Below are 24,688 nucleotides of genomic sequence, written 5' to 3'. Positions count from 1 at the left end.
TAATATATATACTTTTTTTTTTTTCTTTCAGGATTCATTTTAAAGGTTTGTGATTTTTGAGAATCCCTGAGGACATTCAGATAGCAGTAAAGACCATAGGTTTCTGTACTTTCCACCTTGAGGTTTCAAAATACTGATTGTATGACAGACTGTGGCCATTCACATTGCTATCCTTGATGATAACAACTAGATTATCTAGATATTTGCCATATTTTTAGAGATAGCATTCCAGTGTTTTTTATGTAACCTGTTTATGAAGGTTTTAAATTATTTAAGTAGGTTATCTGAATTTTTAATAGGGCAGCTCCATTTATCATACAGGCGCGGTAGTGTCCCTGTCTCTTCAGCTGTGTTGTGGTGTGTTTGGATTTCATTGTATCGTTCGGTGGTGGATCAGGTGTGGTGTGACATAACCCAGTGTTATGTTGCAGCAGTTGGCAGGTTAGAGGCAGAGGGAGCCATAATGGAGCAGGACTTTATAGTTATGTGTCCAGCAGCAGATGCGGAGTTGGAATAGGTTACATTCAAGACCCCCACTGTCTCTGACAAGAACCTCCATGATGAGAAAGGGCGAATGCCTTTGTAGTCAGCACCAACCTGTCAACAGTGGAGATTGTAAAATAACTTCTAAGAGTATTGTGAGACAGAATTGGTTCCTTTTTTGAAAAAAATTTTATTATTATTATTATTTTGTTGTTGTTGTTTTGAGACAGGGTTTTGCTGTGTCTTTCAGGCTGGGCTTGAACTCACTGGGTATCCCTGGCTGGACATGAACTTGCTGTGATGCTCCTGCTTTAGCCTCCTGAGTCCTGGGATTATAGGTGTGCTACCACTCTCAGTAAAAAAATTATTTATAAAGGTTATCTTCACATTTTATTTTTAGAGTTACTTAAGCATTTACATTTTGACAGTCACTGATCTTTTCTAGAAAACCTTGCTGATTGGAGCCCTGAGTGCCCCTTGTTAATGGTGATGGGCCATCGTCAGTACAGTAGATTGCTATAGAGTGCCCTTCCTGGTCCTCATTATGCCCCAGGAAGTTTATATTTGTAATTCCATGGAAAAGTTACTGGAATTCTAGTGAGTTAATTCCAATCTGCCATTTCCAGTGCAACCCATGGCGAGAATAAAGACACCAAGAAGGCATATTTGTAGTTACGGGGAGCCAAGGGGTCCTAAGTCTGGTTACAGTTATGGCTAACTGGAACAAAAGGTCTTGACCCGGGGCCGAACCCAGGTTTTATTAATTTGTGAAGAAATAAGTGGCTTGAGGACAGAATGACTGTGAGAATGGCAGGAAGTAGGTGAGTGCTGTGAGCTGGGCTAGGTAGAAGGCCTGAAATCTCTGCAATATGCAGAAAGAATAATCTGCATAACACAGTTGAGATAGTGTCTAATGTTTTAGGGTCGGTGCTTTAGCTCTGATGTGTAATCTTTTATGCCCTGGGAAGTCATAACCTCTTATCTTGAGGCTCACCAAGGCTCACACATTTTATTTGGGAGCTGGGTGTGGTGCTGGGGAAACACTGCCCTGTTGTCCTTGCTTCAGAGACTATATATCAGCACCTCAAAGCCAATTGAAGGGATAAGGAAAAGTCCTAGCCATCTCTGTACGCATCAAAAGATGGAAATAGGGTCAGGTTTAGCTAAAATGGAGATAATTGCTCTTCTTTCAAGGAGAGTCATCCAGGTGGTCCTCCATGGGCTCAAAGGGGAGGATTGTACAGAGGTCTCCCTGCTTTTTGTCTCTGGTGGCAGTGGGCAGTTCCCAGGGACGTTTGGCTGCCCCTGTTGTTGCTCCAGTGTTTTTTGCAGTCTCTCTTAGCCTTGAATTGGAGTAGCTGTGAGCCTGTGAATGAGGGAGTGTAGTGAGCTGGGGTGTGTGGTGGTATGTAGGGGAGGATGTGTGTAGGAGTGGGATGTGTTTGTAGGTGGCATGTGTGTATGTGAGTTGAATGAGTAAGTGTGTCTGTCTCTGGATCTGTGTGTAGATTGAATTGCTAAAGGGCAGATGAAATTCTATTTGGCCTTGGGTTATTGGCAGCATTGTTAGTGCCCTAAAAAAGTGCCCCCCCTCTTTTTTTTTTTAGTATAAAAGTAACACATAGCCCGGTGTGGTGGTACATGCCTATTATCCCAGCACTTGGAAGGCTGAAGCAGGAGAATCGCCATAAATTTGAGGCCAGCCTGGATTATATAGTGAGACCCTGTCTCAACAAAACAAAACAAAATGTAACAGAACAAAAGTAACACATTATTGAGCCAGGTGTGGTGGCACATGCCTGTAATCCCTGCAGTGGCAAGACTGAGGCAGGAGGATCGCTGAGAGTTCGTGGCCAGCCTGGGCTACATAGTGAGTACAAGGCCAGCATGAGCTAAATAGTGAGACCCTATCTCAAAAAAAAAAAAAAAAAAAGAAAAAAAAAAAGGAACATGTTGTTAAAGAAACATACTGATTTCTGTGCTTTCCACATTGAGATTTTACAACAGTGAGCATGTGCATGAAAGACTCTTGGGCCAATCACATTGTTGTCCTTGATGGTAGGAACTAGATTGTCTTGACTTTGTTTAATTTTTTAGGAGTAGCATGTCCAAATATTTAAGTGTTTTGATTTTTTTTTGTTTTTTTTTTTTTTTTTGGTCTTTTTGAGACAGGGTCTTGATATGCAGTTCAGGCTGGTCTTGAGCTCACTTTGTAGCCCCGGCTTGTTTTTTTTGGTTTTTCTCCGGTACCGGGAACCGAACTCACGACCTTGCGCTTGCCAGGCAGGCGCTTTGCCACTGAGCTAAATCCCCAGCCCCTGGCTGGTCTTGAACTCACAACGATCCTCTTACCTCAGCTTCCCGAGTGGTGGGATTACAGGTGTGTGCCACCACACCTGGCTGTTTTTGATTTTTTTGAGACAGAGTCTTGCTATGTAGTGCAGGCTAGTCTGTAACTCATGATGATTCTCCTGCCTCAGCCTCTCAAGTGCTGGGATTACAGGCATGCACCACCATGCCTGGGCTTTGAATCTGCTTTTTGACCTGTGTTTTGCAATAGAAAGTTTCTAGTGTTAGGTGTATGCTTTTTTTTTTTTGGTTTTTCTCTGGTACCAGGAACCGAACTCACAACCTTGCGCTTGCCAGGCAGGCGCTTTGCCGCTGAGCTAAATCCCCAGCCCTAAGTGTATGCTTTAATGAAAGACCATTAGGTTTCCTTGTACCTGGGAAGGTTGAGCATGGTCAAGGGTTAGGGCACAAGGATTAAGCATAGGTTAGGATCCAACACATAGGAGGAATTCATTACCATAAAGAGTTGTAAAGGGCACCAAGGTCATGGGTTGCTTCCCTTCCAAATGTTTATTTTGTTTAAATTCTGAAAACTATGAACATCAGTTATAATTGAAATTTCAGACAGAGGGTTGGGCACCCATTGAAGATTATTGTATAGCTCTTAAAAGTGATAATTACACAGGCTCCAAGCTTAGACTAGTACATACAAGTGAATAGAATGGCCTACTAAATTGATTGCGGGTATAATGTAATTACAGCTGTGTAAAAATTATGTATATGAAGAAAGTCTTGAATAAATGTTAGCACATACCTGTAATTCCAGCACTCTAGGAGGCTGAGACAGGAAGATCAAAAGTTCTAGCTCAGTCTAGGTGATTCCCCAGCTTAGTGAGAACCTATCTCAAAAAATAAAAAGGGAGCTCATTGTGCAGGCTCTGGTTTCAGTCCCCAGTAAGACACACACACACACACACACACACACACACACACGAAATATTAAGAATAATTTTATTTTTTATTTATTATTATTATTATTTTTGTCTTTTTGAGACAGGGTGTTGCTATGCAGTTCAGGTTGGCATTGAGCTCACTTTGTAGCCCAAGATGGCCTCGAACTTGCAGTGGTCCTCCTGCCTCAGCCTCCTGAGTGCTGGGATTACAGATGTGTGCCACCACACCTGGCCTTTTTTTTTTTTTTTTTTTTTTTTTTTTGAGATAGGGTCTCACTATGTAGTTCAGACTGGTGTTGAACTCATTATGTGGCACAGGCCAGCCTCAAACACCTGGTGATTCTCCTGCCTCATCCTCTTGAGTGCTGGGATTACAGGTGTGTACCAGCAGGCCCAGCTCCTAGCTCTTTTTATTTTTTTAAATTTTGAGACAAGGTCTTGCTCAGTTGCTCAGGGTAGCTTGAATTTGTGATCCTCTTGCCTCAGTTTCCCAAGTAGCTGGGATTAGAGGAATGCACCAGTTTATTTTTGAGTGGTACTCCCAAAAATAGTTTTAAAAATATAAAGTAAATCATAGATAAAAGGCTAGTATAAAACCTCTTAAAATTCAAAGTGTGTGTAGGGGGCCAAAACTTGGTGGAAAAGTGGGTGAAACATGAAACACAGGGCCTGAGGATAAAGGTTTGTGATTATGACACGTGTCTGATATATATATGGCCCTGGGTTCAATGCCTTGCCCCAAAGGAAAAGGAAAAAGCATAAACATACAAAAGAATGTTCAGTCTCATTCATGATAAAAGAAGTGAACAGCAAAATCACGAAATATTTAATATGATGGGTTTCTCAGCCATCATATTAATGGAAATTTAAGTTATGCAGACATTGTGTTGGTGAGACTCATGGGTGATAGGCACTCTCTTATATTGCTGGTAAAGAATGAATTTGTCAGTATCTGTGTGTGTGTGTTTCCTTTGACTTAAAAATCCCATCTCTAGTAATTCATCCTGAAGATACACTTGCACAGTATTGTCTCTGATAGAAAATATGGAAACAAAGCTGGACATGCTGGTGCAGTGCTGGAATTCCAGCACTCTGGGAAGCTGAGGTAGGAGAATCACGTTTGAGTCCCACCTGGGCAGTTTAGAGAGACCTTGTCTTAAAACAAAAAACAAAACAACAGAGCAAACAAAAGAGTACAAAAAAGAAAACTTAAATGTCCATCCAGGTTGAATAAATTAAGGGGTGTACTCATGTAACAGAGAACTGTGCAGCTATAAGGAAGAAAAGAGAAAACATTCCTATGAACCTGTAGGGAATGATTTCCAGGATATATGAAGTGAAAAAGAAAGTACAAATTAATGCATAATACGTGGTAAGAAAGAATAAATATTCTGATTTCTCTTGATCGTCTTATATGAGGTACCCAAAGAGGTCAAATTAGAGACAGAGAGAGCAAAACATGGTTACCAAGCTCAAGCCCACTTAAAAATGGTTAATTTACCACAGTTTTTAAAAAGACAGGTAATTGAGGCCCCAAACCCCACATGACACACCGGAGTTTGAGGGAGCAGAGGAGACAGATGGGGTAAAGAGCCACACCTTTAGACTGCTGACCGGTCCCTCCTGTTTGATGCTCTCACCTGTCCCTGTGCGTGCCAATGAATGGGTCTAGGAAGGCTGGGCAGTAAGATCTGCTTATGAGAAAAAAGAGAAAGGAAGAAAGGAAGGAAGAAAGGGAGGAAAGAGAAGAAAGGAAGGAAGAAAGGAAGGAAGGAAGAAAGAAAGAAAGAAAGAGAGAAAGAAAGAAAGAGAGAAAGAAAGAAAGAAAAAGAAAGAAAAGAAAGAAAGAAAGAAAGAAAGAAAGAAAGAAAGAAAGAAAGAAAAAGAAAGAAAAAAAAAAAATCAAAGTAAGATAGAAGGGGAGTTACCGGGGATGTAATGCTCAGTAGCATAAGAGCTTGCCTGGCAAGCCTGAGGTGATGAGTTTGATTCCTGGTACCAAAAAAAAAAAGAAAAAAGAGAGAAGGGGAAATAATAGTTATGTATTTGCAAAAAAGACACAGGAAAGGTCAACTGTAAAGTAATTAAAATGGCAAAGTGTGAGTGGGGAGGGAAGAGATACAAAGAGTCTGGATGGGAGCCAGATGTAGTGGCACACCCCTATAATCCTAGCACTTGGGAGGCTGAGGTAGGAGATTTGCCACATATTTGAACCCATCCTGGGCTACATAAATGCTGAGATTGCATGCATGCATCACCATACCCAGCAGTCTGGGACATTTTGAGCATCAAAAAATAAATTCTTGCCAAATGTGGTGGCAAATGCCAATAATCCAGGGCTGGGGATTTAGCACAGCGGCAAAGCGCCTGCCTGGCATGCGCAAGGTTGTGAGTTCAGTTCCCGGTACCAGAGAAAAACCAAAAAAAAAAAAAAAAAAAAAGCCAATAATCCCAGCACTCTGGGAGGCTGAGGCAGGAGGATTGCAAATTCCAGCTCAGTTTGGGCAGTTCAGTGATTTAGGAAGACCTGTGTCAAAATAAAAAAAATAAAGAGCTGGGGATGTAGTTCAACAAGAAGGCATTGAGTTCCACAAAACAAAACCAATGATGATGGTGAGGCATGGTGACTCATGCCTATACAGACACTCCTCGTTTAATGACCAAGTTCTGTTAATGCAACTAGGTTATTAAATGAATAGGTTATTAAGTGAATTGGTTGCTAAATGAGGAACTGTATATAGTGTGTACATTATAATGTTCAGAACAAAGAACTCTCAAAGGAAACTCCAACTTGGTGGCTTTGCTTTTATTTGTGTAACTCTTACATGCAGTACTGTAGTATATAACAACATAAAACTATAGTATTGTACAGTGCAGTCAGCAAAAATCACAGTACTGTATAAACAAAGTGTACTGTACAAAAAACACATTGAGGCTCTGTCAATATGATGTACAGAACTGTACCAAAAGAAAAGACAGATCTTAAGTCTGAGCAGTGGGTCATAAGTCTGAACCGCACACCTTGGTCATAAGTCCAAATAGTCATGAAACGGGTCATTAAACAAGGAATATCTTATTAGACATTGTATTACTAAAATACTATAGTTTAGTGAAAATGGTTTTTGCTTCTTAAGAACACATGATCTCTAGTAACCTTTAAAATAAACTACAGCAGCATCAAATCATCACATCAGCTGGGTTCAGGCAATATTGATTGCTCACATGTCAGAGATGAAAATTATCCAGAAAATTCAGGTTTTTTTTTTTTTTGAGACACACTATATATTTCAGGCTGGCCTTGGACTCACCATGTAGCTCAAGCTGGCATTGAACTTCTGACGCTCCTTCAGCTTCAGTCTCCCAAATACCGGGATTATAGGGGTGTGCCACTATGCCCAGCTGAAAAATTCCAGGATATCTTATAGCAGTGATGTAAACAGTGCTCATCAATAATCATGACTGCAAAACAGATGCAATCCAGATGTGATCTTTAGCAAATTAATAAAACATCTATTCCTATATGCCCTTTCCTATCACATTAGCAGCCTCTATGAATTCTTCAAGGTTACATTGACCACACAGTTGATATTGCTGGCACTTGTATTTTATTTTATTTATTTTATTTATTTATTTTTTTCTTTTTGAGACAGGGTCTCACTATGCAGTTCAGGCTGGTCTTGAACTCACTTTGTAGCCCAGGCTGGTCTTGAACTCCAAATGATCCTCCTTCTGCCTCAGCCTCCCGAGTTCTAGGATTACAGATGTGCGCCACCACACCCAGCTCTAGCAGCTGGTTTTTTTTTTTTTTTTTTTTGGAATTAAACTCAGGACCTTGTGCTTGCCAGGCAGGCGCATATGCCACTGAGCTATATCCCTAACCCTTAGCAGCTGTATTTTGAATGTGCAATTTAGGCTCATTAATTAAGGAGCTTCTGCAAGTCATTGCAAGGGACCAGTGAACCTAAGATACTGCTAACAAGATATCACAGAACCACAACTGTAAAGATCATTGGAAATGACAAATGTCCTTGACAGTGAAACTGGTATTAATGGAGCCACTGCTCTGTCCACCTCTACAGTAAGTACCTTGGAAGATAGAAAGATGTGTAAAGTATAGTATGTAGTAAAGGAGCTTACTAGCCAGAATTGTAAGACAAAAATTAAACAGAAAACAATCACAGAGCCAAGAATAACAGTAACTAATTGTTCAATTGTTTCTTGTGGTTTGGAAGTGTGTATGAAACTCTTGAGTATATATGTGCACTCATTTGGTATGAGATATCTCTAGATATCAAAAAGTTTATCACTATGAACTAAAGGCCAGCCTGGGGTACGTAGTGAGACCCTGTCTCAAAAAAAAGAAAAGTTTCAAAAGTACATCACTTCTAGAGTTTGTTTATATCTGAGAGTGTATTTAACTCCAAATGAAAGTTTTATTAGCACCTGAGAAACTGTTGAAAGCAAGTGAGCCCAATAAAAAGAGTGCACTGATAAACTTTTCTGGCTCTTTGGCATAGCTGTTCTGCCTGTATCATATGTGATCAACAGGTCTCATAAAACAGTGCTCCAAATCACTCCCTTCTGCATCAGAACTTTTTTTGGATAGTGAGGCAAACCTCATGAGGTTGCTTTTTAGTCTCACTATCCAAAAAATGTCAGGTAGCTTATTTTTCTCCAGTATCAGACATTATAGAAATAATATATACTTTGAAGATATTTGTTTTTTCATAAATGCTGTGTTTATTTGCACAACATGGTTAGTGAATGTGCCTAAAATAGAATAGGCTACAGGCATTTGGTTAACAACTAGGTCATTAAATGAATTGGTCACTAAATGAAAGGAACTGTATATATAGTATGTACATTACAGTATTCAGAACAAAGAAATGGTCAAAGGAAACTCCAATTTGGAGACTTTGCTTTAATTTGCATAATTCTTACATGCAGTACTGTAATATATAATAATATAAAACTACAGTATTGTACTATACATCCCAACCAACAAACATTACAGTATTGTATAAATAAGGTGTACTGTACAAAAAGAAAAAGACACTGAGGCTCTATCAACAAGCTGTACAGAACTGTACCAAAAAAAAAAAAGGTTGTAAATCTGAGTGGTGGGTCCTAAATCTGATCACTGGTTAAACGGATAGGTCATTAAGCGAAGAATGCCTGTAATCCCAGCACTTGGGAAACTAAGGCAGGAGGATCCTGAGTTCGTGGCTAGCCTGAGGTCCTATCTAAAAAATATCAAAACTGGGGTGGTGTGGTGGCTCATGCCTGTAATCCCAGCACTTTGGAAGCTGACGCAGGAGGATTGCTATGAATTTGAGGCCATCCTGGGCTACAAAGTGAGTTCAAGACCAGCTTGAACTACATGGCAAGACCCTGTTTCCAAAAAACAAAAACAGAAAATAAACAAACAACCCTATCAAAACCAAAACAACAAAGCATAACAAAAATTCAAAAGGATAATGATAATAGACACATTGAGTTTAAAAAGTCCATGGGAGATACAATGAGTAAGTATTAATCATGGTGCTCCACAAGGGATCTGTGGGGCTTCTTCTAGACAAACATCAATTAAAGTAGGAGTGAAAATTTTTAGGGAATCATTTTGCAGCCATCAGTATAATAATTGATTCAGTCAACCATCATTTTTTTTTTTTTTTGTCTTTTTGAGACAGGGTCTCACTATGCACTTCAGGCTGGCCTTGAGCTCACTTTGTAGCCCAAGCTGGCCTCGAACTTGCAACTATCCTCCTGCCTCAGTCTCCTGAGTGCTGGGGTTGCTCGGGCATGCACCACCACACCTGGCTTTAGCATCATTAATAGTTAAGTATTGTGTAAAAATTTGGGACAGGGAACAGAATACTTAAATAGTCTGAATTAGCATTCTACAGGTTATTTATTACAAGAGAAAAGAAACCTTTACCTTGGAGAAGTCTGGCAGACACCACCTGAACCAGTTTCTCAAACTCAGACTCTCCAGTAGTGTGACAGATTACCCTGATGGGATGCACTGGGAGGAACATTATCATCTGGGTATTATTCTTGACAGAATCTTGAGTAGTGAGAAAATGCTTAGACTCTGATTGCAGGACATTCTATGTGACAACTACTTGTACCTTTTTGTTTATTTATTTATTTATTTAGTCTTTTTGAGATTGGGATTTGCTATGTGGTACAGGCGGGCCTTGAACCCAGTTTGTAGCCCAGGCTGACCTCGAACTCACAGTGATCCTACTGCCTCAGTCTCCTGCGTTTTGGGATTACAGGTGCGTGCCACTATGTCAGGCCTGTTTTTATTTTTTTGGCCAACAGCATATGAATGTTTATTTCAACAAACTGCACACGCTTGTAATCCCAGCACTTCGGAGACTGAGGCAGGAGGATCGTTGCGAGTTCGAGGCCAGCCTGGGCTACAAAGTGAGCTCAAGGCCAGCCTGAACTGCATAGTGAGACCCTGTCTCAAAAAGACCAAAAAAAAAGAAAATTTAAATAAATAAATTAAAAAAATTATTTCAACAAACTGATCTTCAAGTTTGATGAAGGAAAATGTCTTATTATAGTTTCATTTTGTAAATCTCTTTGTATGTAAGGTTGTAAATGAGATGCAAGTGTATAGTATTGTACAGAGACGCAGCTAATTAGGGCTAGATTTTTTCAAGGCAACCCTCTTGACTCCATGAAGCACTGAATATATTAAAAGTTTTCTAAAATGGATACACGAGGTGCATTTATAATGTTCTCTTAAAAGAGTTTATTATAAACCACTTTCAGAGGCCATAAGGAAATTAAAGGACTATGTACAGCTTCATAGGGAACAGGCAGGGAACAGAGCAGGGCCAGATGAGTCCAGGGCCTTGTGGCCAGATTCCTGGGGGAAGGGCCCCTGTAAGACCCTGTAGACAATTCCGTAAGAACAGTAACATAACAAACCGGTTTGTGGTAATGTGGTCCACATTTCTGTGGAGCTGCTTCCATAACCCTGTGGTCAAGGTTAAAGAAGACCTCATACAACTGGGGAATGGGGCTGCATGCCCAGAGCGGGCATGACCATTGGAGTCCCTTATCCAAGGGGGTGTATCCCCAGTTGGGCACCCATGGGTGGTTGCATGCCAGGAGGAGGACCCATCATGACTAGAGGGTGTGACCCTTTGCTCATAGGTGGGGGAGATCTCCATGGTTGGGTGAGTATTGGATTGGGGCCCCTGCAATATTGGCTGTGGCAGCAAAGCTACAATAGTGCCTCTTTCTTGTAGCGTCATCATCTGTTGGGATGGCCTACCAACCCCACAGACTGGCCTAGCAAGTCCTGCGTGAGCCTATGGCATGGGAATAGCAGCTGGGATTTCCCTCCTGGCAGCTGTACCAATTCCTGGGCCCCCAGCAACTCTAGCAAGTGGCACTTGGGTTATTCTAGTCTCCTAGGTGACAGTGTGCAAATAATCACATAGTGCTGGGACTCAGTCTCCTCACATCTTTAGGAAGAGGTCCTTTTGTCATTGAGCCTAGGTTTTCCTCTTGCCACAACACAAGACCAAGAACTCACCTCACTTTCAGCTTGTTTGGAGTTCTTTGCCCTAAGAGGGTCAGAGGAGTTTTTTTCATAATTATAACTAATGCAGTATTTATTTCTCAATTCAGCATATATATGTCATTATAAGATAATCTTCCTGGTAAGAAAAGGATCATGGTTCAGCAGAGGGAGGGGCATTTATACCAACAAGTCCAAAATTTAAGTTTAAATAACCTGTTTTTCACAAGGTATATTCTAGAAAAATAGCTTGACTTTATTTTTTTTATGAGAAAGACAGCTAGCTGTGACCAGGTGAAATGAAACTGATTCCATTAATACCTGGAAGTAGTGGTTAGTTGGAACACTGGGGTGTGAAAAGGTATACTCTGCCAATACTGGGACAAATAATTATTTTTCTGAGCCAGAGTCCCACGAGGAACCTCAGGCTGGCCTAGGACTTGCAGTCCTCCTGCCTCAGCCTTCTAAGTGCTGGGACTACAGCCATGTGCCTCCTTTTCTGGTTGGCTGAGCAAGAATAAATTAAGAGACTTGTATCTGAATCCTGCTTTTGCTTTTTCCTAGCTGAGCCTCCTCTAGCAGAGGTGCTTAACCTCTCTGAGCCTCAATTTCCTCATCAGCAGAAGATTAACAGTAGCATTTCCACAGTTATTGCAAGAATTAAATGTGATTATAGATTTAAAAAGCACAAGGCACAATGCCTGGCATGTAGGGAACATTATAAAAATAAGTTCTTACGATGTTAACAGGAAGTTCTCTCCTTATTTAAGCCCTGGTAACCCCTCTCTGGTCAGCTTAGGTGTAATGCAGGGGAATTATAGACTATGGCCCAGTGCCTGCTCTCCAGGAGTCAAATGCAGGTGATTCTGCACCCATGGCAGACTATGCATTAAGGCGGGAAAGAACGCCACAAAGTGTCTCACACTTCATTTAATCTGAAGAATATTACAAGCTCTCTCTACAGATATAAATTATTTATATGGTTACAGAACAAAGAGGGAATTCACCCACTTAAAAACTAAGTAAGTCTACCTAGTGTTAATGTCTGATAACAGTGTTCCCAATCTTTTTTTTTTTTTCCTCAAAGAGTCATCCCTACCCTCATTTCAGTAGACGTGCACCATACCATAGAGGAATGTCCAGAACAGGATGTAGGTGAAGAGACCTCTCCGATGAGGCCTCCTGTAAAGAGAGGTCTTTGTGATTTAAAATATTTGTTCCACTTCCTTCCTGCCCTGAGAATTAGGAGCAGGGAGAGCAGGATGAGCAGGATGGAGGCAAGCAGGTGAAAGATGAAGCCTTAGAGGCTGGTTAGGCCAAGGATGCCGGCCGTCCCCGCTCTCCCCAGCACTGACACTAAGGTACAGCAATAATCCAGGACCCACGGTGTTGCCCTGCACAGCTGCCAGGCCTCAGCCTCTGCCTTCTTGTGGAGTGACACAGAGCTGGAATACGGGGACAGACAGTCACTTGGTGTTCCCTCACACGAGCAGCAGTAGAGATTCCCATGGCGTCATCTTTTGGTGAAAGCTGCTGGGAGGGCTTTGGTCAGAGGCTTCTTAAAGCATTTTCAGATCAGGTTGCAAGTAACGAAGCCCGAAAATTAAGCTCTCCCTGCTCACACACCAGTGAAGACCCGGCCATCTTGCAGGATACACCTCATCCTGTAGTCACTGTACTGTAGTATCTTGCTGTCCTTATTCACCATCATGATTGTGGGTCTGGTAGTTTGGATTTGCCCTTTTTTGATTAAAGGAGACTAAAGGGTCATGGCTAAGTGTAAAACATGATTCTTGATTGGGTCCTGGATTAAAAAAATAAAATTGTAGCCAGGTATGGTGGGAGGCTGGGGCAGGATAATAGCAAATTTGAGGCCAACTTAGCCAACTTAGTGAGACCTGGTCTCAAAAAATTAAAAGGGCCAGAGACATAGCTCAGTGATAGAGCTTTTGCTTTGCATTTGTCAGGCACTAGGTTCAATCTCCAGGATCTGGAAAAAAAAAGAAAAAAGGACTTTATTGGGATGATTGGGAAGATTTAACTGTACACAGAATATTTGATAATACTAGTGTAAGTACCAGTGTCTTTATCCTATGATTATGTAGGAGGGTGGACTTGGTTCCCAGGAAATAGAGGCTGGAAGGATTGATGTCTGCTATCATTGATTATACAAGTTATTTTTACAAAAGTGTGTGAGAGGCAAAAGTGTATAGAAACACGTAAGAGTCAATGTAGAAAGGCATTAATGACATGAATCTAGGGGAGGGATGTGCATGTTCCTTCCATTCTTTCAATTTTATGGTAGGTTCATTATATTTGAAAATGAAAAATTAGGAAAACTATAATATGCAAAGTTCATTGATGGTAATGTACTTGTGTTGTACTTTGGATTGTGTAGCTTTGTTTGTTGTTTTTTGTTTTTTGAAACAGGGACTCAGTACATAGTTCAGGCTGGCCTTCAACTGATGGTGATCTTCCTGCTTCAACCTCCTAAATGCTGAGATTACAGGCATGTGACACAATGCCTGGCTAGATTGTGTAGCTTTTTTTTTTTTTTTTTTTTTTTTTGAGACAGGGTCTCTCCATGCTGTTCAGGCTGGCCTTGAGCTCATTTTGTAGCCCAGGCTCATGTGGAACTCGAAATGATCCTCCTGCCTCAGCCTCCCAAGTGCTGGAATTACAGGCGTGAGCCACCACACCCGACTCTTTTTTTTTTTTTTTTTTTCCTTTTTTTTTAAGAGACAGGGTTGGGGCTGGGAGTATAGCTCAGCAGAACGGCACCTGCTTGGTAAGTGTGGGGCCCTGAGTTCAATTCCCAGTACCAAAAAAATAAAAAAGACAGGGTCCATTTGTGTAGTTCAGGCTGGTCTTGAACTCATGCCATAGCACAGGCTGGCCTGGAATTTGAGACAGTCCTCCTGCTTCAGCCTCCTGAGTGCTGAGATTATAGGCATGCACCACCATGCTCAGTTTAGATTGTGTAGCTTTTTATCAGTTATAGAAACAACAAAAACAAAACCCTTTTTGTTGCCCAACAGATCAAAGGAATGTTATGCATGCATACACACGTTTTAGTTCTTACTGAAACTTGCTACACCCAGTTTGTTGTATTTGAAGGTTCATAGATAATAGAGACTATGAAATGACCCCTTTAACACACATTGAAACAGGAAATCAGCTCCTCTTAACAAACTAAGAATAGCTATATCATCATATCATCATACCATATTTTTATTTATAAGCCACTCATTTCCTCAAAAGGAAAATGAGTGAGCTTTTTGTTTTTTGACACAGGGTCTCACTCTGTAATTCAGGCTAGCCTTGAACTTACAGCAGACCTCCTGCCTCAGCCTCCCAGTGCTGTGATTACAGGTGTGCACTACCATGCCCAGCCAGTAAGCATTATTTTTCTGTCCATACTGACACTATTGAAATGGGAAAAATCCATATTTTAAGTGAATAAATATGCAAAGAGCTTGAGTGTTTAGTCTGGTTGAAAATTAACTTCTTGTTACTGAGTAACTTCGTGTGTTTTTTGCCTGGTGTTTTGCTTTAGTATGAAAACAGCCGTTTAAGCCAGGTGTGGTGTTCACACTTGTAATCTCAGCACTGTGTGGGGGGCTGAGGCAGGAGGATTGCAAATTTGTTAGCATTTTAGCAAGATCCTGTCTCAAAACAAAAAAATAGTTGGGGATTTAGCTCAGCGGCACAGCGCCTGCCTGACAAGTGTAAGGTCGTGAGTTCGATTCCCGGTACTGGAAAAAAAACAAACAACAAACAAACAAAAAACAACAAGAAAATAAAGGGCTGGGGATATAGTTCATTGTGAAGTATAGTTCTGGGTTCAGTCCCCAGTACCCAAACAAACCCCTCAAAACCAAAATACCAGACAGTTAGATGATGATACAAATTAGTGGGTATATGTGGTGGTGTGCTGTTTGAACAAGTCCTAAGGGTCATTTCCTTGTGTGTGTAGGTATCAAAAAATGAAATGCAATAAAATTAGATTTATAATTTTTGGTTCAATTGATTGGTTTGTTTATTTATTTGTTTATTTATAGACATAGGGTCTCACAATGTACTTCAGGCTGATTTTGAACTCACTTTTGTAGCTCAGGCTGACCTCAAACTTGGAATGATCCTCCTGCCTCAGCCTCCCAAGTGCTGGGATTACAGACATATATCACCACACTCAGCATGGTTTGGTTTAAATTAAGCCACAGATATACCTGTTCTTACTGCTAGCAAATTAGAAGTTAAACATGATCAAGTTTGCACTATGACTTTTTAAAGGTGGCCACGAAAGTCCTTACCTTGTTAAAGTGTTAGACTAGTGTCCTAAACCTTTTATTTATTTATTTTTGTTTCAGTTCTTAGCATTATTAAGTATGATTGTTTTGTTGTTATTTATCGTAGTGCTGGAAATTGAACCCAAGGTCTCATGCATACTAGACAAGTGCTGTACCACTGAACTATACCCTAGCCTCAGAGTTAAATATTATTGAGGCTTACGAAGATCTTTTGTTTATGGAATTTATAGCTATTTATCGATAAATCTATATTTATATCATCTATATCTATGTCTTTTTTGAAAGAGGGCTTTGCTATGCAGTTCAGGCTGGCTTTGAATTCACAGTGATCCTCCTGCCTCAGCCTCCTAAGTGTGTTTATTGTGTTATAAAGCAAAACAAAAGATGGGAATGTAGCTTAATCGTAGAGTGCTTGTATTCTATGTTGAGGTTTGGGTTCTATCCCCATTACCATGCACACAAAAAAGTAAAACAAGCTGGGTGTGTTGCATATGGCCATAATATCAGCATTTGGGAGGCTGAGGCAGGAAGATTATGAGTTCAAAGTGAGCTGGACAACACAGCTAGTTTAAGGCCAGCATGAGGTACAAGAGCCAGATCTTGTCTTAAAAAACAAACCAGTAAAATAGAAAAAGTCTAAAATACCTATCAATTCATTTAAAAGTAATAACCCATCGTATGTCAACATAAACCACATTTTTGTGAAAAATAACTTATTTTTTGGTACTGGGGATTGAACTCAGGGACTTTGTGCTGAGCTACATCCCCAGCCCTATTTATTTTTTATTTTGAGACAGAGTCTTATAAAGCCACTAAATTGCCCAGGCTAGGCTTAAACTTGTGATCCTCCTTCCTCAGCCTTTCAGAGTGCTGAGATTATAGGTATATTCTACTACACCCAGCTAAACATAACTATTTATAAAATAAAATCAGTGAGAAGAGTGGTTTTAGTTTACATTTTTCAAGTCTCTTTAATATCTGACTTAATTGAAGAGAGCTGACTCTTACCTCATTTATGCAGGTGGTCAGTTATGTCACTCCTGGAAAACTTCACTCTGAGCAGGAAAGAAAGCTAACAGTCTCACAGGATATTATGAAACTCATTTTGATTTTGCAGGACCACTCTCCCACAGCACTAAGGTCTTCAGGAGTTCCTGGAGCACTTGTTGAAAATGCCTGCATAAGCAGTGTGTTGCACCCTAGGGAGCCTGTCAAGACCGGACTGCTGGGTTCCCTGAGTTCCTGGGATTGCTCTGCTCCTGCTCTTGGGTTGCCCTTGGAGTAGTGCTCAGAAGAGATTTGGTCTTTTTCTTTTTATAGCACTGGAGATTAACCCAGAGCCTTGGGCATGCTACTGAGCTACATCGCCAGTCCTTTGTTTTGAGACAAGGTTTTTTTATTTTTTAATTTTTTTTGAGACAAGGTTTTGCTAAGTTGCCTAGGCTGACCTTGAACTTGCTGTTCTACCTCAGCCGGGACTAAAGGCACACGCCATTGTGCCCAGCTATATTTGGTCTTTATAGAACTTTCCATCTAACACTTTTTTTCTTCACTCTGCTGTGTCTGTTCAGTATTCACACAAATACTGACTTGAAACCCCTATTCCTTTCCCTTGAAGCCTCTGGGCTGCATCTGCAGCCTCACTCACTCACTCACTGCCTCTGTCCTCACTGCCTGAAGATCATGCCCAGACCTGAGGTCCACAGGTCTGGTCATTCTTTTTCTTCTGCGGTATTGAGAATTGAGCCTAGGCCTTCACAGTGAGTTTACATCCGTAGCCCTTTTTATTTTCTGTTGTTTTTAAAAAATTTGTTTGGAGATAGAGTCTCACTAAGTAGTTCAGGCTGGCCTTAAACTCACTATGTGGCCCAGGCTGGCCTCAAACTTGCAGCAATCCTCCTGCCTTAGCTTCCCAAGTGCTAGGATTACAGGTGTAAGCCACCATACCTGGCTAGCCCACCATACCTACCTACCTACCTACCTACTATCTATCTATCTATCTATCTATCTATCTATCTATCTATCTATTTATCTGTCTGTCTGTCTGTCTATCTATTTATCTATCTATGTTTGTTTTTTTGAGACAGGGTCTCACCATGTAGTTCAGAACAGCCTTGAACTCACTGTGTAACCCAGGCCAGCTTTGAACTTGCGGCAGTCCTCCTGCCTCAGCCTCTTCCATGCCTAGCCCTTTTTATTTTGTGAGACAGGGTCTCACTAAGGCACTAAGTTGCCCAAGCTGGGCTCAATCTTGTGGTCCTTCTGCCTTAGCCTCGCAACGTGTTGGAATTATAGGTGTGCACTACCATGCCCAACATCGGATGTTTATTCTGATGTGGTCCCTGCTGCTGTCTAGTTTTGGCTTGTCACACTTTTCTTTTGTACTTTCTACTTGGGTGTGATTTGATTTATATTCTGTTAGTGTGCTGTATATCATGTAACAAGGTAGCTGCATTGCATCAACCACCTACCTCTACTCTGACCTGTAGAGCTCTTACCTGTTTTCTTCTGGTGTTTTTATTTTCAATTTTAGATTCCTGTTGACCTTGTTTTATGTTAGGTACACACACATATTTCCTCCACTTCCCTTTCAATAAAGTTAATCACAATTTTGGCTAAAGTAGCACTCAGTTTATCTCATTTGGATTGCAGACGCTGCACATGGCTGACCAATATAGTGTGCTGTGATTAGATTTCCTTTCTCATACAACTTTCTGCTTTTCCTGGAGTTAATGATCACATGTTTTCTTCACATGCTTTTCGTTTCTCCCTTTTTTCCTTATATGTTTTCGGTGCCTGCTGTCACTCTTCCCAGCCTCTGTTTGGGTCACTTGTCCTCCTGGACTCCATCACTGTGTGGCTCCTGTTCCAGGTAGAAACCCTCGCTAGGTCTGGGTTATTGTCCTGCCTTGGGAGGCTGGGAGGACCTGTGTGGACTCTGAACCAGGGTCTTCTCAGTGTGAACCCTGAAGGCCATTGCACATCACAAGCTTTCTTGGCGTGCAGGGTTAGCTCTGGTCGGTGTCGTCTTTGTGGCCTTTATGAGTCTATGCGCTTTGCTCTCAGTGCCCACTTATCCATGCCTGTGCATCTTCCAAGTGTTGAGGTCTCTCCTGGCACAGTTAACCCAGTGGATTTCATGAGGCCCTGAATGTGAACGTCTGCATTAGCACACCTTCTTCTGCTGCACCTGAACCTCTTTTTGTCTATACCCCATACATCTGTTCATGAGGACGAGATTAGGAACTTGGGTGTTTTTCTTTTGTGTATGTGTGTGTTTTTGAGACAGGGTCTTAAAAAAGAGAAAAAAAAAAAAAAAGAGTCAGGGTCTTGCTATGTGGTTCAGGTTGGCCTTGAACTCCCAGTGATACTCCTGCCTCAGCCTCTCAAGGGCTGGGATTACAGGCATGTGCCACCACACCCAGCTTTGAGTGTTTTTCTTACTCTGTCCCATATTCCAGTGATGTGAGTAGAGTGAATGCTGTTAATGTCACAGAGTGGCAGCTGGGAGGCAGGCTCTGCCCCTTCACAGCCTCACACCTGAAAACTGTGTTGCAGATGATTTAGTTTTTAGTCTTTATCATTTTGTAATTTTTTGGAATTAAAAATTCTGTGTAGTTTTCATATTGATATATAGGATTAGATCTTGAACCCTAGAATAATCCCATTTTATCATTAGTAGTGTTTCTAAGGTGATGCCAGTATTCCTCTGAGTGCGTGGGTTATTTTTCAATCACCCAACTCTGTCAAGACCCAAAATTGGTTTTGGGAAAATTGAGTTTGTCTTGGGCTTTGGGGTTGTAGCTGCTTGGATCATCCAGGTTGTTGGGCTTTCTGGGCATTTCAGAGCATTTTTGTGGTGTCCAAAGTGGGTGGTGAGGGGAGGAGGTGGAAGGTCCTTGGCTGAGCTTATTGGGAATGCAGCACCTGCTTTGGGATAAGCTTTCTTTGCTGGCTGTGAAATACAACTCTGAAATTTGAGCTTTGAGCCTTTAAAACTTAGCTGAAATTTGAGCTTTGTGCTTGACTTGCTTGGCTTTCCCCAAGATGAGGTGGGAGAGCTAACGGAGGAGCTGGCCAGCAGCTGGGCTGAGCAGCCCTGTGAGGAGCAAGGTGCTCTCAGTGCCCACTTATTCATGCCTGCGCATCTTCTGAATGTTGGGGTCTCCTCCATGGACTGTCAGAAGGACATGGAGGTGGACACTAAATTAGTGCCCTTAATCTGGACAGATGTCTCTGGAAGTGATGTTCTGTGTGCAGTGTGGGAGCTGTTCTTCCATCTATAAAGTGAATGTTAAATTCTATTTAAAGTGGATGTTAAATTCAACAGAATGGTTTTAGAGTCAGTCAGACCTGGGTTTATTACTAGCTCAGTGGCTCTCTGTCTTTTCCAAAGCAAGAATTTTTGATGTCTTTGCTCATCTTCCAGGTGCTGGGCAGTATCACAGGAGCAGGGGAGAGAGTAAGCAGGAGTGCCAGTTTCCTGTCCTCAAGGAAGTGAGCAGTACCTGCCAACTGCTACAGATGCTGAGGAGGAAAGGTGGAAGATGTTTTGAGGTTGTATAACTGGAAACTTGACCTATTTAGGAAAGTTCCTCCAGGGAAGCTGTTTTCTTTTAGATAACTTCTGAGCTGACATTCTGAAGCTAAGGACCATTAGGGAGGCAAAGCCAGGGAGAAGAAGGAGCCTTCCAGGGGAAGGTCCAACCAAAGTGAGGCTGCATGGAAGGAGAAGGGCCACTTTGGAAGGAGGTGTGGCCATGCTGAGGCTATGGGCCTCTTTCTAGAGCATCTGGAATGCACTAGACTTAGAGTTTAAACATAGAAGAATAGGTAATAAGATTTAGGGTTTTAGGAAGTGGCTCAGTCTGGAAAGAACTGGAGTGGATGAAGGAATCAGGAGGCCAGTGTATGGGCACCCAGGGCTAGTGCTGAAGATAAGGTACAGTGCTGATGCCTGACTTGTGGGAGTGACAGGGAGAATGGGCCTGGGCTAGGCTGGGCTGGGCTGGGCTGGGGGAGACCCAGCAGGGTGGGACTCTTAGGGAAAGAGGGTACTGTCCTGGTGTCTGGGGCTCTTGGTCTTACTCAGAGGAGAGCACAAAGCTGGAGTTGAGATCTGAGAGTCCATTGGTTAGAGCAGCCTCAGCAGAACGTAATAGGAAGACAATTAAAAGTAGCTCAAATAGCCAGGCATGGCGGGGCACACCTGTAATCTCAGCATTCATGAGGCTGAAGCAGGAGATTCACTGAGAGTTCCAGACTAGTCTGGGCTGCATAGTGAGTCTAAGCCAGCCTGAACTACATAGCAAGAGCCTGTCTCAAAAAAAAAAAAAAAAAAAGAGCCCAAATAATAATGAACATATTCTGCCTTGCATGGATGAGCATGAAGTGGGTGGTTTTTTCATAGTGCCCTGGAATGTTGCTTGCCAGCATCTAGGCTGCCAAGGCCCTCCTCCCTTTTATCTCTTTGTAAGGCACTCTCCTGCCTTCCTTCTCCTCCGCTGCCCATGTTTGCTCAGGTACTGCCAATGCTGAGGTGCAGGTGCCTTGGTTGGGTCCCTAGACCTGCAGCAGTGACTGTGGCAGTGGCATTGCTGAGGGGCTTATGAGGGTTTGTGGGTGCAGGTCTTCCTAGTATCCCGGAGAACCACTGGCTCAGGCCAGTCAGAGCCCCCCTCTGGGGATTGAATTTGACCTCGCACATGCTAGGCAAGGACTCGTCCACTGAGCTACAACCCTTTACATTTAATCATTATTAAGTAAAGAAATTTATTCTGCCTAGTAGGAAGCTCCTATGCCCCTTTCTGTTACGTGTGAGCAGCACATTTAGTGCTATTGTACTATCTCATTTCCTAGATACAGACATGATATACAGGCCTTCTGTGTCACACTCACCTGATTATATTAATATTATTATTTATTTTTTGTTTTGTTTTTTTGAGACAGGGTCTCACTATGTAGTTCAGGCTGCTGTGATCCTCCTGCCTCAGCCTCCTGAGTACAGGGATTTCAGGCATGTGCTACTGCACCTGACTTGATTATATTATTGATAAATTACTTATTACATGATCTGGTAAGTTGGTAGATAATTTCAGATTTTTTTTTTTTTTAAAGCAGGGTCTCGCTATGCAGTTTAGGCTGGCCTTGAGCTCACTTTGTAGCCCAGGCTGATCTTGAACTCACAACGATCCTCCTGCCTTAGTCTCCTGAGTGCTGGGATTACAAGCGTGTGCCACCGTGCCCGGCCAGCAATTTCAGAAATTAGAAAGTGCATAAAATGTAGTATCTCACCATAAGTCACTGTGTTTCTCTTTCTTTGTATTATGAACTTATTCTAAGTGGTGTGAGAAGCTCGAGATACCACGTGGTGGGTGAACCTTCCTTCTCTAGTAGGTTTCTCCACAGAGAGAAGCCAGTGTGCAGTCTTCTCTGCCTAGGACTGTGCTCTGGAGCCTGAGGTTTCTTTCTGTTCCCTTGACCCTCTCTGTGCAGATGGGTTCATCATGAGTGAGTATTCTGTTAAATCTGACCATCTGACACCTTAATTTTCAAAAGGAATTTCTTTTGGCCAAAAGAGGTCCTACTTTAAAGCCGTGCTTCTCAGCCTGGCCGAGTTACTGAGAAGTTTGTCCCACTCGAGGCAGGTGGGAGTACTAGAATATGGAACAGGAATGGTGTGGATGCCCCTCTTTTGCAGGCCTGAACATAGATTATGATGTGGGGCCTGTTACTGTAAACCAGGAGGCTTATTTGGGGACAATTCTGGGAAGACCAGAAAGACACTTTGCAAGAGAGGCTGAATTTTGATCTTAGACCAAAGCCATTACACTGTACTTCTAGCCACCCCTGAGAACAGAGCCCTATGCTGTGGGCCAGGTAGCCTAGCTGGCCTTGCTGACTTAGTGTGTCTAAAACTCTTGTTGCTAAGTCAGATCTCTTTTCTTCCCCACTTGGGATTTTTTTGTTGTTGTTTTTTGTTTTTTAGTATTTTGAGTCAGGGTCTTGCTATGGAGTTCAAGCAGCTCTTCAACTTACAGTCCAGGCTGGCCTTGGAATTTGTGGCAGCCCTCCTGGCTCAGCCTCCCAAGTGCTGAGATTACAGGTGTGCATCAACATGCCTGACATATTCCTTGGGTTTTTTTCCTTTTTTTTTTTTTGTCTTTTTCAGACAGGGTCTTGCTGTGCAGTTCAGGCTGGCCTTGAGCTCACTTTGTAGCTCAGGCTGGCCTTGAACTCGCAGTAATCCTCCTGCCTCAGCTTCCCGAGTGCTGGGATTACAGGCATGTGCCACCATGCCTGGTTTCCTTTGGTTTTTTGAGACAGTATATCACTAGGTAGTTCAGGCTGGTCTTGAATTCATTATGTAACTCAGCCTAGCCTCAAACTCATGGCGATCCTCCTGCCTCAGCCTCCCAAATACTGGGATTACAGGCATGCCCAGTGCCAGAACCCTTTTTGGATCATCAGTGATTGAGTACTTCCTGTGGATCCCACAGCATTATAGTGTCATAGGAAGTTCTCTGGCCCAGTCTGCCCTTGCCTACTCATGCAGTCAGTATGAAGCATCCTCAGCAAGGACTTTGGGCAGTGTAGGTGAGTGCATGTGCTTTGGACTTCAAGAAAGAATTTTTTCCTTTCATTCTAGAGCCTTTTATGACTCTCACATGGGCTGTCATTCCAGAGGAGCTGAGGATTGGCTAAGGGTATAGCTGACTCTGCTTTGGGCTGCTTTTCTGTCTAATGTTCCTCCTGTGGGGCCCTGCTGGACTACAGTTGTGTGAACACTTTTGGGTTTCTCTGGTGGGAAGCAGCAATGCGAGATAGTTGGAGAAAGATAGATTACTTGTCTCTGTCACTGTGCCTTGCTATGATGGGTAACAGGCTTCGCTGGACTGTCCCACTGCAGAGAGCTGCAGAATGTGTCTGGCATCTGCTGTTTCGATTTTGCACATGGCTCCTGTGGGCATGAGCTCAGGTTCCACCCTGCTGAGAATCTGTCATGGTTATAAATTCAGCTTAGAATGCTGTCGCCTCTGTGAGTCTCTCCTTTCTTCCTGTATCTGCACTCTCACCCCTTTTTTTTTCCACTTGTTTACCAACTTTTATTTCATTCCAGCATTGGGTGGGTTGGTTTATGTTACTCAAATCCAAGAGAAACAAGGCCGAGGTGTTTTTGGTGTTGGGAATGAAAAGCCCTTCTATGAGAAAGTTTGTCCTATCAGTGTAGTTCACTCTGGCTGGTGAGAAGAGAAAAGCCATGAAGTGCTGGACACTTCCTCTTAGTGCCTAAATTTTAATCCCCTGCGTGGAGTTTCAAAGCACTAGGTAGAGGCTTAATCAGCATTTAGGACTTTTTTTTTTTCTTTTAAATTAGATAGAATCTTGTTATGTAGCCAGGCTTGCCTTGAACTTTAGATCCTTCTTCTCTGCCTAGGACTGTGCTCTGGAGCCTGATGTAGCACTGGTAGGGAAAACCTCCAGTGCTGCATTAGGAATATTTGTCTATTTTGTAGGGTAAGAAACATCTAGTAGGGGATCGTAGCATTTGCATTTGGAATGCATGAATCATGAACCTGTTCTCACTGGCTAGCTGCTACCTTTAAAGGCTTTACAAGAAGTTTAAAAAGGAAAATATGTAAATAATGCACATTTAAATAAAAACATACAAATAAAGGAGAAAATAAAAATCCTTCTCAGCACTGTGAATCTTCAACTTCCTAGCTTTTAACAAAGCCAGAATCATATTTTAATTGTAACCTAGTTTAAGTTAGTATATCATCAGCAACTCTCAACATCAGTATGTCCACATTTCCAACATGATTTTAATGGCTAAGTAGTTCTTCCATTATGTGAATGAATAGGTTGACATTTACTTGATTATTTTTCTATCTTTAGTATTTTAGGTTTTCCCTTATTTGTATACTATTACAAATTTTTGCCGGGCATAGTGTACCTGCCTGTAATCCCAGCACTTGGGAGGCTGAGACAAGAGGATCACTGTGAGTTTGAGGCTAGCCTAAACTTTATAGTGAGACCGTGTCTCAAAAAAAAGTTGTTTTTTCTTGCAGCTGAATCTTCATACACAATTTTTTTTTTTTTTTTTTTTT

General features: G+C 42.0%; 1 protein-coding gene and 1 pseudogene across 2 annotated transcripts in view; one reads left to right on the top strand and one right to left on the bottom strand.

The window, feature by feature from the left end:
* Rab11fip3 (RAB11 family interacting protein 3 (class II)) overlaps positions 1-24,688 on the top strand; it is a gene marked incomplete in the record, with an annotated part of 82,528 nt that overhangs the window by 4,058 nt on the left and 53,782 nt on the right.
* Positions 10,732-12,976, bottom strand: LOC106149281 (annotated as a pseudogene).

This window comes from Chinchilla lanigera, unplaced genomic scaffold (assembly GCF_000276665.1).
Source record: "Chinchilla lanigera isolate Chin_1 unplaced genomic scaffold, ChiLan1.0 scaffold00041, whole genome shotgun sequence".
Taxonomy (NCBI): Eukaryota; Metazoa; Chordata; class Mammalia; order Rodentia; family Chinchillidae; genus Chinchilla; species Chinchilla lanigera.
This window is presented reverse-complemented; position numbering and strand designations above follow the sequence as displayed.